The sequence below is a fragment of the Ranitomeya imitator genome, chromosome 1 (genome assembly GCF_032444005.1).
Source record: "Ranitomeya imitator isolate aRanImi1 chromosome 1, aRanImi1.pri, whole genome shotgun sequence".
NCBI classification, from domain to species: Eukaryota; Metazoa; Chordata; class Amphibia; order Anura; family Dendrobatidae; genus Ranitomeya; species Ranitomeya imitator.
The window spans coordinates 268,271,189-268,286,915 of NC_091282.1; the positions used below are offsets into that span (position 1 = coordinate 268,271,189).

General features: G+C 46.0%; 1 protein-coding gene across 1 annotated transcript in view; it reads right to left on the bottom strand.

Annotated features, from left to right (window-relative positions):
* Window positions 1-15,727, bottom strand: part of LOC138668730 (transmembrane protein 132D-like) — a 1,836,494-nt gene that overhangs the window by 355,730 nt on the left and 1,465,037 nt on the right. The gene's annotated exons all lie outside the window — the stretch shown is intronic.

The following is a 15,727-nucleotide window of genomic DNA, read 5'->3' on the forward strand; positions in this document are numbered from 1 at the left end:
TGAAAAGTGAAAGCACAAATTGGTTAGTATATAACACTTTAAATCCAGCAACATAACTGAACTGTGAATACTTACATGCTTGATTCTGGGCCAGAGCATCAAGGTCCTCCCAGTTGTCTACAAGCTGCTGGCAGATGGTGGCGCTCACAGCAAGCCGGCATCAGTAACCATAGAAGTCTCAAGGAGACCTCTGGTTACTATGCCGATGCATCGCTGACCCCCGATCATGTGAGGGGGTTGGTGATGTGGGCATTTCTGCCCATGCGGCCGGATGCAGTAGTTAAATGCCGCTGTCAGCATTTGACAACGGCCTTTACCTAGTTAATAGCGGCGGGTGGATTGCGATTCCACTCACCACTATTGCGCGCACATGTCAGCTGTACAAAACAGCTGACATGTCGCGGCTTTGATGTGGGCTCACACGATGATGACCGCCCTCACTCGCACGCCGACGACCCTGGAAGTCACTCTGAGGACCTCTGGATTGAGCACCAGAATCAGAAGACTATTAGAAAACACAAAATAAAATTATGTGCTTGTATGTTGGCTTTTTCGGTGTTGTGTGCACTGTGATCAGTTTGTATGTGTTGTATGTTGTGTGATGTCTATAATGATCAGCTTGTATGTGTTGTGTGCAGTGTTATTTCTGTAATGAACTTTGGTTTTTATGTGTTGGGTGTAGTGTGAGATTGTGATTCTGCGATGCATGCAAGAAACTTACCAATTGCGATCCCTCTCCAAGTCTCTCTCCACCCCTTCAGTCTTCTTCTGGAACCACCCTTCTGCTGCAGCTTCCTGTTATACAAAAATGATAAATTGATAAATACATTAATTAATTATATATATATATATATATATATAGATATAGATATGGGATAGAGAGATATGGGATAGATAGATAGATAGATAGATAGATAGATAGATAGATAGATAGATAGATAGATAGATAGATAAGGGATACATAGATATAAGATATAGATAGATAGATAGATAGATAGATAGATAGATAGATAGATAGATAGATAGATAGATAGATAGATAGATAGAGAGGGCAAAAAAATCACTAAAAACAAAAGATTTATTTACCTCAAAATGCTGTCGACATGAAGGAGGGCTCCCAGAAGAAGAGTCTGTGGCTGGCTGGCAGGTTGGCTGAGACTGTGGCTTGCTGGCAGAGTCTGTGGCTAGCTGGCAGAGTCTGTGACTGGCTGGCAGAGTCTGTGGCTAGCTGGCAGAGTCTGTGGCTGGCTGGCAGGCTGGCTGGCAGAGTCTGTGGCTGGCTGGCAGAGTCTGTGGCTTGCTGGCAGAGTCTGTGGCTTGCTGGGAGAGTCTGTGGCTGGCTGGCAGGCTTGCTGGCTGGTAGAGTCTATGGCTTGCTGGCAGAGTCTGTGGCTGGCTGGCAGAGTCTATGGCTGGCTGGCAGAGTCCGTGGCTCTCTTGCTGGCAGGCAGGCTCTCTTGCTGGCTGGCTCTCTTGATGGCTGGTAATGAGTGAGGGCCTCACTGGGATTGGCTATACTGTATATGTGTCCTGTGGGGCTGACAACTGTTTCTGAGCATGCTCAGATTAAAAACTGGATTAGGTCACCAGATCCATCTTTTTCCAGATCCGGCGTATTCCAGCGCCCATAGACTTGCATTGTAGCAAAAAACCGGACGTTTTTTCCAGACACTGGAATGGAAATTTTCATCGGATCCAGAAAAAAATGAAAGGAACGGTGGGCCATGCGGCGCAATCCGGTGCTAATACAAGTCAATGGGAAAAAACGGATCCATTTTTTTTTCGCCCGTTCAGTTTTTAAAAAAAGAGCCGGAATGGGCCGGCAACTAAATGTGTAACAGCATGCGGAACTTAGACAGTTGAATGTTGTGGGACATGAGAGGCATCTGCCACATGTGGAGTGGACTTCAGAGTCTGTTCCACACACTCGAACTAACTTTGCAGGGTTACTATGACTGAAATTTTAGACATGAGTTTTAAGGGGCAGATGGGGTTCGATTCAAAATTGTAAAAACTGGTTCCCTGTTTGCGCGAAGGAAACCACAACCCTTTTCAGACCACAACTAATGATGAGCGAGTGTGCTCTTTACTCGAGATTTCCGAGCATGCTAAGGTGTTCTCCAAGTATTTAGGGCTTGCTCAGAGATTATGTTTGAGTCGCCGCAGCTGCATGATTTGTGGCTACTAGACAGCCTGAATACATGTGGGGATTGCCTGTTTGCTAGGGAATCTCCACATGTATTTAGGCTGTCTAGCAGATGCAAATCATGCAGCTGCGGCGACTCAAACATAATCTACGAGCACACTCAAAATACTTGGAGAACACCCGAGCATGCTCGCAAATCTCGAGTAAGGAGCACACTCGCTAATCACTAACCACAACCTTTTCTGACCATCACACCCAATTACACACTCCTTCCTCAGCCAAACACATTAACCTGCCTTTCTTTTGGGCTAGGCATTATATTGATGTGGTCTCTCTTGGCTGTGTGTCCACTAGCTGGGCTCAGTCCCTCTCAGCCCTTATCTACAGGCATGGCACTTGACAAATGTTAAGGATTTTAATATTAGAGTCAGGACTGTTCCAACCACAGTTGCTTTGAAAAGGCGGGATGGCTTTCATATTTTTTTTATCAAAAAACATGTTAACTAAGTACCGTACATTATTTTCATGAACTATGTTATTTATTTATTAACTGCAAGGTATTTAATCATTATGTTTCTGTCTTTAATTTCTTCTCTGTATTACACAGATACCATGATGACTTTTCACACCTACAGCTAATCTCTGCAAATTTCTTTTTTCGACTGCCTTCTGCAGCACATCTCGAGATAATGTCCATAAAAATAAAAGTGTCATTACAGTTCCCCATGAATAAAAATATCAGCCCCTCATATACATTCTGCACACCACCTTTTCTTATGAACTATAACATCAAACCACCCTCCCTTTTTAACTGTACACATCACATTATCCATGATTATCAACTATAATCACCAAGTTGTCCCCCTTATAAAGTATAGCTACCACAACATCCCCCTTATGAACAATAAAACCACACTATCTGCGCTTATGAAATATTACTGCCATGCTGCTCCCCCTACGAACTCCCACCACGCACCTGTGGACTTATGAACTGTACCCACCATACTGTCTAACTTTATGAACTATAACCCCAACACAATCCCCTTTATGAACTATAACCACCAAACTATAACACTGCCACAACACGCTGCTTAGTCTAGATACTGTCCCCTCATACTATAATCTATTCTCTTCCCTCTCTCTATATTGTCCCTTCACACTGTCCCCCACACTGCTCTCTCCATACTGTTTCCTTATACTATCCTCCCACACTGCCTCCTCTCTATACTGTTCTCTCACACTATCCCACCACTGCCGTCTCTCCATATTATCCCCTCACACTATCCTAATATGCTTTCCTCTATCCTTACTGTTGCCTCATACGGTCCCCCCACAATCCCACACTCTTCCTCTTCTCTATACTGCCCCATCACAGTGTCTTCCCAATGCTGCCTACTTTCCACACACCCCCACTCTGCATCCTCTCCATACTTATCTTCATACTGTTTCGACTACAATAACAACCTGCCCACAATAAAAGTACTTGAATCAGGGCCGGACTGGGACTAAAATTCAGCCCTGGCATTTGAAGCTGCACCCCATAGTTCTTCATATAGTATAATGTATTCCCCATAGTCCTCGATACCATATAATGCAGCCCACATATAGTATAATGATGCCACTCCAGAGTATAATGCAGCCACCCCACATAATATATTGTAGCCCCCTGAGCATAATGTAACCCCCCAGAGAATATAATGCAGCCCCCTCACATAGTATTATGCAGCACCTGCATATATATGGTAGCCCCCTCATATAGTATAATGCGCTCCCCATAGAATATAATGTAGCCCCCATAGAGTATGATGCAATCACCCCTCATAGAATATAATACAGCCCACCATAGAATATAATGTAGCCCCCAGAGAATGTAATACAGCCCCCCATAGAATGTAATATAGCCCCCCATAGAATATAATGCAGCCCCTATAGAATAATAGAATATAATACAACACCCAATAGAATGTAATACAGCCCACCTTCCCACAGAATATAATACAACCCCCACGGAATATAATGTAGCCCCCATAGAATGTAATACAGCCCCGCCATAGAATGTAATACAGTCCTCCATGGAATGTAATACAGCACAGCCCCATAGAATGTAATACAGCCCAGCCCCCATAGAATGTAATACAGCACAGCCCCCATAGAATGCAATAAAGCCCCCCAATAGAATGTAATGCAGCCAGCCACCATAGAATGTAATAAAGCCCCCGAATAGAATGTAATACAGCACAGCCCCCATAGAATGTAATGCAGCCAGCCCCCATAGAATGTAATGCAGCCATCCCCCATAGAATGTAATGCAGCCAGCCCCCATAGAATGTAATACAGCACAGCCCCCATAGAATTCAATATAGCCAGCCCCCATAGAATGTAATGCAGCCAGCCCCATAGAATGTAATAAAGCCCCCCAATAGAATGTAATACAGCACAGCCCCATAGAATGTAATGCAGCCAGCCCTCATAGAATTTAATGCAGCCAGCCCCCATAGATTGTAATAAAGCCCCCCAATAGAATGTAATATAGTACAGCCCCCATAGAATGTAATGCAGCCAGCCCCCATAGAATGTAATGCAGCCAGCCCCCATAGAATGTAATGCAGCCAGCCCCCATAGAATGTAATACAGCACAGCCCCCATAGAATGCAATATAGCCAGCCCCCATAGAATGTAATGCAGCCAGCCCCTATAGAATGTAATAAAGCCCCCCAATAGAATGTAATACAGCACAGCCCCATAGAATGTAATGCAGCCAGCCCCCATAGAATGTAATGCAACCAGCCCCAATAGAATGTAATATAGCACAGCCCCCATAGAATGTAATACAGCACAGCCCACAAAGAATGTAATACAGCCCCCCATAGAATGTAATGCAGCCAGCCCCATAGAAAGTAATACAGCCCCCCATAGAATGTAATGCAGCCAGCCCCATAGAATGTAATAAAGCCCCCAAATAGAATGTAATACAGCAATGTAATGCAGCCAGCCCCCATAGAATGTAATGCAGCCAGCCCCTTAGAATGTAATGCAGCCAACCCCATAGAATGTAATGCAGCCAGCCCCATAGAACGTAATGCAGCCAACCCCCATAGAATGTAATGCAGCCAGCCCCATTGAATGTAATGTAGCCAGCCCCCATAGAATGTAATGCAGTCAGCCCCCATAGAATGTAATACAGCCAGCCCCCATAGAATGTAATACAGCCAGCTCCCATAGAATGTAATGCTGCCAGCCCCCACAGAATGTAATACAGCACAGCCCCCATAGAATGTAATACAGCAAGCCCCCAATTATTATTTATTTATATAGCACCATTAATTCCATGGTGCTGTACATGAGAAAGGAGTTACATACAGAGTTATAGATATCGTTTACAGTAAACAAGTTTACAATGACAGACTGGTACAGAGGGGAGAGGACCCTGTCCTTGCAGACTTACATTCTATGGGATAGTGGGGAAGAGACAGAAGGTAGGGGTGAGGCGGTGGCTCTGGCGATGGCGAGGCGGCAGAATGGTTATTGCAGGCTGTAGGCTTTCTTGAAGAGATGGGTTTTCAGGTTCCGTCTGAAGGAGCCGAGGGTGGTGGATAGTCGGACGTGTTGAGGCATGGAATTCCAGAGGATGGGGGATATTCGGGAGAAATCTTGGAGGCGGTTGTGTGAGGAACGAATAAGTGTGGAGGAGAGTAGGAGGTCTTGGGAGGATCCGAGATTACGTGAGGGAAGATATTTGGAGATTAGTTCAGAGATATAGGGAGGGGACAGGTTGTGGATGGCTTTGTAGATCAGTGTTAGTAGTTTGAACTGGATTCGTTGGGGAATTGGGAGCCAGTGGAGGGATTTGCAGAGGGGAGAAGCAGGGGAGTACCGAGGAGAGAGGTGGATTAGCCGGGCAGCAGAGTTGAGGACAGACTGGAGTGGTGCAAGAGAGTTAGCGGGGAGGCCACAGAGGAGGATGTTGCAGTAGTCGAGGCGGGAAATGATGAGGGCATGCACAAGAGTTTTGGTAGATTGTGGGCTGAGGAAGGAACGGATTCTGGCAATATTTTTAAGTTGCATGCAACAGGAGGTGGCAAGAGTTTGGACGTGCGGTTTGAAGGACAGGGCAAAGTCGAGAGTTACCCGAGGCAGCGGATTTCGGGTGCAGGAGAGAGCGTGATGCCGTTTACCATAATAGATAGGTCAGATAGGGGGGATATGTGAGATGGGGAAAGATGATGAGTTCGGTTTTGTCTACATTGAGTTTTAGGAAGCAAGAGGTGAAGAAGGAGGATATGGCTGACAGACACTTCGGGATTCTGGACAGCAGAGAGGTGACATCTGGGCCAGAGAGGTAGATCTGAGTGTCGTCCGCATACAGGTGGTACTGGAAGCTGTGGTTCTTTGAGTTGTCCTAGGCCAAGGGTATAGATGGAAAAAAGAATAGAATGTAATACAGCACAGCCCCCATAGAATGTAATGCAGCCAGCCCCCATAAAATCTAATACAGCACTGCCCCCATAGAATATAATACAGCACAGCCCCAATAGAATGTAATACAGCACAGCCCTCATAGAATGTAATGCAGCACAGCCCCCATAGAATGTAGTACAGGAGAACAGCCTCCATAGAATATTATACAGCCCCCCAATTGCCCCACAATCAAGTTATCACTCACTGATATATTAAAAAAAACTACTCTCCTCACCTCTCCTCATGCCCCGCGCTGCTCCTGGCTCCGGTCTCAGCAGCTGCAGTCTGCCCGGCCACACAGCAGGTGCGCGATGATATGACATCATCGCGCACCCGCAGTTTCAGCACGAGGCAGAGCAGGGAATGATGGGAGACGGAGCGACAGCAGACGCTCTCTCCTCCATCATTGCATTCAACTGTACCGGAGTCATAGATGCCGGTATAGTTGAAGGCGGGGCGGGCGATCGGGGGAGTGAGTTGGCGGTGGTGGGAGGAGTTGGCCCTGGCGCCGCTGATATCAACAACAGCCCACTCCTGGCACCGGCCCCTCTGGCATTTGCCAGAAGTGCCCGATGGCCAGTCCGGCCCTGCCTTGAATGTTTGGCTTCAATTTGGGGCCTTTAGTGCCCGCATTTTTGCTATTTCTGTTGTGTATCAGTGACGTTAAGAGCATGACCCGATCAGAAAGCTTCACGTCACCACTGCCCATGAACCACTGATGTCTGAAAGAAGCGAATACATTTGAATGCAGAAAACAAGAAACCAGTGTACAACCGGAAAGGATTTCTTAAGATGTACAGTAGAATGTAAAAGTAATAAGTGCTTTCCCTAGTTAATAGCATACATAATTAGCAAGCAGATGCAGCACAGAGTACTTTCACAAAAAAATGCATTTTTTAGCATCTGTTTCACTTTAGAATTGAAGAGCTCACGCTTGCTGTGTGTTTGAAAAGAGCACTTGGAGCTTTTAGAGCTGAGCAGCCTTGGCATAGAATATGTGTAATGTGCCAAATGGCATTATAAATTTTAGTGCAATTGTAAAAGTTGCTGGGTTTTATTTATAAACAGTGCAGTTTGTTGTAGACATTTGTTTTCTTTATGCATAATTATTCTAGGATACACGATTGTTTTTTTAAACGTATGGGCAATAACGCTGTCCCAGTCTGACAAAGTGCACAATCTGGCAATGAAAAGCTGATTTTAAGCTTTCTGGCGCGAGGTTACTAAGAAAAGAAAAGGTGACAGTATCACCTTCACCTCAGCTCTGATGATTCAGACACTTCTGACATTTGTAGCCACAAGGAACACAATTGTACTAAGAACTAACATGGAAACATGTCAAACTTTTTCTTTTTGTTGACACCAAGCAACGTGGCATCTACAGTAGGTTTCTTTACAACTGCCTTAATGGATTAACATCAGCTGTACCCAGTGGCAACACTTCTATTTCAAGCTCACACTGGTGTACCTATGAAGGGCTAATATTAATGTAGGATATATCATTCTTTCTGCTTACAGCAAATTTGCTTTTTTTGTTTTTTTTTGCAGGACCTATTTGGATCTGAGGAGGAGGTATAGTGAACACCCTCAATTATATATACAGGAGAGCCTGTGCTGTGACTGTCACACAGCCGCGACACATGCAGCTGCGGCGCCGGGCACCTGATTATGGGAGCACTCCAGGTATCCGGATTCCCGCTGCAGCTTTTTCGGTAAGCGCTATAGCTTGCCAAATAAGGATGGAGCAGAACATATTCGCTCATGCTTACTGACTGCAAATTAAGCTTTTTCAGCTTCAGGTAGTCAGTGTTTGTGTGTTGGGTATGAATGGGCAGAACAGAATGTTGTCTCATTATAAACACATCTGCAACTGCTGTTCTCCACTCTGAGTGCTGTTAGCTCTGATATAAAGCTGTACCTGATTATGACTAGCACAGTACAGCAAAGTTGAAATTTGTCTAATTAAAAATACACTTGCAGCTACAGCTCTCTTCTCATCATGCTGCCAGATCTGCTATTGTCCCTTCCCCCACAAAAGGCTGCCTGTGCAATGACGTTGAAGCACTATCAGGGGACAACTGCAGCTGCAAATGTGTTTGCAATGAGAAAAAGGTTACCTCTGTTGTACTTTGTTAGTAATAATCATACAAAGGTCTGCAGTGAGATCAGAAGAGCAGACTGTTAATCATTACATCAGAAGTGCAGATTGTTAATCATTACATGTCTCACACTGGTAACACCCTTTCGATTAATATAACCTCTGGAGGCAGATTCTCAAGGAGACATGTGTTTAGCCCAGAGTTCTCAAATGCTAATTTACATAGTAAGAGAAACATGGATTTCTCTGGAACAAGACATCAGCTTGTACATATAAAGGTATTTTTCGCTTTGTAAGACGCTCCGGATTATAAAGACGCACCCCAAATTTTGAGGAGAAAAATAGGAAAAAACTTTTTTTAATAAATTGGTGGGGCGTCTTATAATCCATGCATCTTATTACTTACCAGGGGTTGTGGCTGTGGTGGATCAGGGTCCCAGGGTCATTGCTGGAGGCAGGAGTGGGCATTGCTGCAGGCTGGGATGAGGGGGTCTGCAGGGGGCTCCTGTGCTGCAGGGGGGCTCCTGTGCTGCAGGCTGGGATGAGGGGTCTGCAGGGGCTCCTGTGCTGCAGGGCTGTCTCTGGTGCTGCGGGGGGCTCTGGCGACATTTTATGAAAGGCCAGAGCCCCTGGCAGTTCGTCCATGTGTTCCTGTATGACTGACTCTGGGAAAATGGCCGCCGGAATCTCGAGAGATGAGATCTTAGCGCTGAAATCTCATCTCCCGAGATTCCGGCGGCCATTTTCCCGGAGTCAGTCATACTGGAAGTAACTCAGGGAAAATGGCCGCCGGAATCTCGAGAGATGAGATCTCAGCGCTGAAATCTCATCTCCCGAGATTCCGGCGGCCATTTTCCCGGAATTAGTCATACTGGAACGCATGGACGAACTGCCGGGGGGCTCTGGTCTTTCACAAAATGTCGCCAGAGCCCCCCGCAGCACCGGAGCCTCCAGCATCACCCGGGGCAGCAGCGGACAACCCTGGCAGCGGCGGCGGATGACAGCGGCGGGCGGTAGCGGCGGCGGACACCCCCTCATCCCAGCCTGTAGTGGTAAGCGGTATATACGCTTTGTTAGACGCACCCACATTTCCCCCCCAAATTTGGGGTAATAAAGTGCATCTTACAAAGCAGAAAATACGGTAATTTTATTCAATTTTGAATGACCTGCATAGCCATGTACATGAATTAAGATGGTGGATCCTACTGATAGATTCCATAAATTATGTTAAAAAATGCAACTATTATACACAATTAAATACTTCATGGTGCAATTTGAGTTTACAGACCCATCAAAGTGCAATAAAGTTCCTTTATTAAAGAGGTTGAAAGCTAAAATCTAATACATCCTGATGCATAGTCTTACTAATGAGGCTATTTGCATGAGTTGTAATGATATCCTGTGCATGGATAATCTTCCTTGCATTTGTGATGTAGCCTTAAAGACCTACCATGATATTGCATTAATTATTGTGGCTGAATGATGTCAGCCTCAGTATCATGCTTGCACCATGGCACATATTGACCTGACAGTTGGCAGTATTAGGTCCTGGACTATGGTGCCTGGTGGCAATCATATGCTTTAGGATTTGGAGTGTGTTAATCTAATGAATAAAAACAAAATACAATGCTGAAATTATATTTAGAAATTATTTCTGCTTAAAGAGGTTTCCAAATTTCATTCACAAACTGTCCATGTGCCCAAAACAATTAAAATAGTGGTAAGTAAATAATGTTTATTTGCCCACAGAATCCCTATTCCTAAATTGCCCCATTTCCTAGCATCGCCACTGGCCTTCTCTTTACTTTGGCTACAGAAGTCCAGTATAGTATATCCATATAACCACTGTAGCCAATCACTTGTCTTAGTATGAAATGTTACAAAACTGCTGAGGTCAGTGTTACATTTTTGACATGGCTTCTGGTATTTTTAGGTCTGATGAAAAACCTACAGGAAAAAGATAAGAAAAAACAAAAAAGCACACCAAACCCAGAGAATGCAGTGTTTAAAACTAAACACATTTCAATATTTATACAAACTCAAAATTTAAAATCTTGCGTAGTTTGAAAAATAAAGCAAAAGTGAAAAATGCTTATGAAAACGCTTTTTTTTTAACAAAAAAAATTCTCAAAACTGCATGTGACTTTAGAGATAAAAATGTCCAATTATTACATGACTAGAGTTGAGCGACCTTGACCTTTTTAGAGTCGAGCCGGGTTTCGCGAAACCCGACTATCTCAAAAGTCGGGTCGAGTGAAATCGGCCGATTATGACGTAAAGTCGGGATCGACCGAAACACGAAACCCAATGCAAGTCAATGGGGCAGCATAGTCGGCAGTGAGTGGGGGCCAGGAAAACACCTAGAGTGCCCATTTTAATGTCAAAACCATCCATTCTTCTTAATGAAGCTTGTCAAGCGTAATTTACCTTATAATAATTGGAAGGCATTTGAAATTGGTGGTCATTTGGCTAAAGTTGTGGTGGGAAGGGCTGGTTCAAGTAATTAGTGGGCCCAGGAAATCTGGACCACGTCTCGGCAGTGGAGCAGGGAGAGGTAAGTATTTCAACTTTGCAAGTGCTGTGAACCTGAGCAAGCAGGGGGGGCCCACTCGTTGGCATTGGCACTGGCACAGGGCCCCTCAAAGTACAGCGGTGTGTTTGCACGGCGGGGGCGCCTCCCACCGGCAGCAACACTTTTGCGTACTATGAGAGGCCCTGTGCCAGTGACGTCGCCAACTAGTATTCCTCCCTTCACCTGATGAAGGAACCTGCACTTTCATCTGCACCTTCCTCTTTGTCCCCGTGTAAGGTGGTATGGTATGCGGGAAGAGCAACCTGACTTTCAGCAGGGTCACAATGTTGTTGTGTAGCGTGCACGGGGAATGTTGCGTTATGGGTCAATGTACCAGCAGACTCATCTATCACTGGCTGGGCAATGGGCAGGATGAGGAGGAAACACAGATATAGGCCCAAAGAATAAAGTTGGCTAAATGCAGTTCAAAATTGGTAACACAGGAATAACCAGGGGGCATTGCAGTGGAGGACAACTGGAATGAGAGGCTGACACAGAGAGTAGGCCCAAATCAGTAAGTAGTCGAAATGCAGTTCAAAATTGGCAACCGTAGTAAACAGGCGGCACAGCTTTGTTCAGTGTAGGAGAACAGCAAGGAGTGGCAGACACCGATAGTAGGCCCCAACCCAAGTAGTAGGCCAAATGCAGTCTAACATTAACAACTACTTAACGAGTGCCTGAAAACGGAATTTCAGACCAGGAAACCAGGAGAACAGCAAGGAGCAGCAGACACTGTTAGTAGGCCCCAAACCAACTAGTACGCCAAATGCAGTTGTTCCATTTAACCACAATTTAACGAGAGCCTGAAGATAGAAGCTCAGGAAAGGCAACCTGGAGAACACCTTGGAGTGGAACACACCATCTCTCTCCACCCGATACCCATTTTGTAGGCCTAATGCAGTGTAGTTTTCTACAACTACTAAACGAGAGTCGGAAGACCGAAGCAATGGCAAGGAAACCTGGGGAACACCTTGGAGTGTAACACACCATCTCTCTCCACCCGATACCCATTTTGTAGGCCTAATGCAGTGTAGTTTTCTACAACTACTAAACGAGAGTCGGAAGACCGAAGCAATGGCAAGGAAACCTGGGGAACACCTTGGAGTGTAACACACCATCTCTCTCCACCCGATACCCATTTTGTAGGCCTAATGCAGTGTAGTTTTCTACAACTACTAAACGAGAGTCGGAAGACCGAAGCAATGGCAAGGAAACCTGGGGAACACCTTGGAGTGTAACACACCATCTCTCTCCACCCGATACCCATTTTGTAGGCCTAATGCAGTGTAGTTTTCTACAACTACTAAACGAGAGTCGGAAGACCGAAGCAATGGCAAGGAAACCTGGGGAACACCTTGGAGTGTAACACACCATCTCTCTCCACCCGATACCCATTTTGTAGGCCTAATGCAGTGTAGTTTTCTACAACTACTAAACGAGAGTCGGAAGACCGAAGCAATGGCAAGGAAACCTGGGGAACACCTTGGAGTGTAACACACCATCTCTCTCCACCCGATACCCATTTTGTAGGCCTAATGCAGTGTAGTTTTCTACAACTACTAAACGAGAGTCGGAAGACCGAAGCAATGGCAAGGAAACCTGGGGAACACCTTGGAGTGTAACACACCATCTCTCTCCACCCGATACCCATTTTGTAGGCCTAATGCAGTGTAGTTTTCTACAACTACTAAACGAGAGTCGGAAGACCGAAGCAATGGCAAGGAAACCTGGGGAACACCTTGGAGTGTAACACACCATCTCTCTCCACCCGATACCCATTTTGTAGGCCTAATGCAGTGTAGTTTTCTACAACTACTAAACGAGAGTCGGAAGACCGAAGCAATGGCAAGGAAACCTGGGGAACACCTTGGAGTGTAACACACCATCTCTCTCCACCCCATACCCAATTTGTAGGCCTAATGCAGTCTACTTTCCGACAACTACTAAACGAGAGCATGAAGATCGAAGCTCAGGAAAGGCAACCTGGGGAACACCTTGGAGTGTAACAAACCCTCTCTCTACACCACGGAAGGGCTGATTCTTAGGAAGGAAGGCTGTCGGAAAGAAGCAGGGCGCGTCCGAGGGTGATTATATTCTTATTAGGTATATACTCACCCTCGGACGCGCCCTGCTTCTTTATTTGTAATGAATGTTTATTTGCAATGTGGTTTTGACTTACTCTATTTTTTTGGTAAATAATGATTTTATTATTTTCATTGTTTTGCATCTTCTTGGCAATAATATAAAGAAGACGCGACAGGACAACACTCGGTGGATGCCATATCTGTGTTTTAAATTGAAAAAAACTTACAGTTAACTACTTGCAGGAGAAAGTTATTGTAGCTGGTGGCCATTTTTAGTACTGTACCAGATTTTTGTTGTATGTGTTTGTTTTTAATGTTAAAATGTCTGCATTTGATATCTCTCCAGTATTTTCTTTTTTATAAGCAAAATACTTATTTTTATATTTTCTGATGTTGGTTCAAGGGGTACACGGGCAGCAGTAGACAGGTCAGTGGAGGCCTAGTGGAAGGAGGGACCGCAGACAGGCTTCGAAGCCCTAAGATAATAAATTGGGCTGGCTGTAGGCAATTTAAAATTGGTTCGAGGGGAACACGGGCAGCAGTAGACAGGTCAGTGGAGGCCTAGTGGAAGGAGGGACCGCAGACAGGCTTCGAAGCCCTAACATAATAAATTGGGCTGGCTGTAGGCAATTTAAAATTGGTTCCAGGGGAACACGGGCAGCAGTAGACAGGTCAGTGGAGGCCTAGTGGAAGGAGGGACCGCAGACAGGCTTCGAAGCCCTAACATAATAAATTGGGCTGGCTGTAGGCAATTTAAAATTGGTTCCAGGGGAACACGGGCGGCAGTAGCCAGGTCAGTGTAGTAGTAGTGGAAAGAACGGGCCGCAGACAGGCTTCGAAGGTCTAACATAACAAAAATTGGGCTGTAGGCAATTTAAAATTGGTTCCAGGGGAACACGGGCGGCAGTAGACAGGTCAGTGGAGGCCTAGTTGAAGGAGGGACCGCAGACAGGCTTCGAAGCCCTAACATAATAAATTGGGCTGGCTGTAGGCAATTTAAAATTGGTTCCAGGGGAACACGGGCGGCAGTAGACAGGTCAGTGGAGGCCTAGTGGAAGGAGGGACCGCAGACAGGCTTCGAAGCCCTAACATAATAAATTGGGCTGGCTGTAGGCAATTTAAAATTGGTTCCAGGGGAACACGGGCAGCAGTAGACAGGTCAGTGGAGGCCTAGTGGAAGGAGCGACCGCAGACAGGCTTCGAAGCCCTAACATAATAAATTGGGCTGGCTGTAGGCAATTTAAAATTGGTTCCAGGGGAACACGGGCGGCAGTAGCCAGGTCAGTGTAGTAGTAGTGGAAAGAACGGGCCGCAGACAGTCTTCGAAGGCCTAACATAACAAAAATTGGGCTGTAGGCAATTTAAAATTGGTTCCAGGGGAACACGGGCGGCAGTAGACAGGTCAGTGGAGGCCTAGTGGAAGGAGGGACCGCAGACAGGCTTCGAAGCCCTAACATAATAAATTGGGCTGGCTGTAGGCAATTTAAAATTGGTTCCAGGGGAACACGGGCGGCAGTAGACAGGTCAGTGGAGGCCTAGTGGAAGGAGGGACCGCAGACAGGCTTCGAAGCCCTTAGATAATAAATTGGGCTGGCTGTAGGCAATTTAAAATTGGTTCCAGGGGAACACGGGCGGCAGTAGCCAGGTCAGTGTAGTAGTAGTGGAAAGAACGGGCCGCAGACAGGCTTCGAAGGCCTAACATAACAAAAATTGGGCTGTAGGCAATTTAAAATTGGTTCCAGGGGAACACGGGTGGCAGTAGACAGGTCGGTGGAGGCCTAGTGGAAGGAGGGACCGCAGACAGGCTTCGAAGCCCTAACATAATAAATTGGGCTGGCTGTAGGCAATTTAAAATTGGTTCCAGGGGAACACGGGCGGCAGTAGACAGGTCAGTGGAGGCCTAGTGGAAGGAGGGACCGCAGACAGGCTTCGAAGCCCTAACATAATAAATTGGGCTGGCTGTAGGCAATTTAAAATTGGTTCCAGGGGAACACGGGCAGCAGTAGACAGGTCAGTGGAGGCCTAGTGGAAGGAGGGACCGCAGACAGGCTTCGAAGCCCTAACATAATAAATTGGGCTGGCTGTAGGCAATTTAAAATTGGTTCCAGGGGAACACGGGCAGCAGTAGACAGGTCAGTGGAGGCCTAGTGGAAGGAGTGACCGCAGACAGGCTTCGAAGGCCTAAAATAAGAAAAATGTCAATACAATGGTATTGAAAGTGCCAGGCATTGAAGGATGTCAGCGCATAGACTAAACATTGGTGGAGCTGTGAGAGAAAATTTTGCAAGTCGTAGAGCACTGTTTGACCTGGGGGGGGACAGTCTTGTGGCCGGCGGTACAGGCCCAGGGCCCCTCATATTACAACGGTG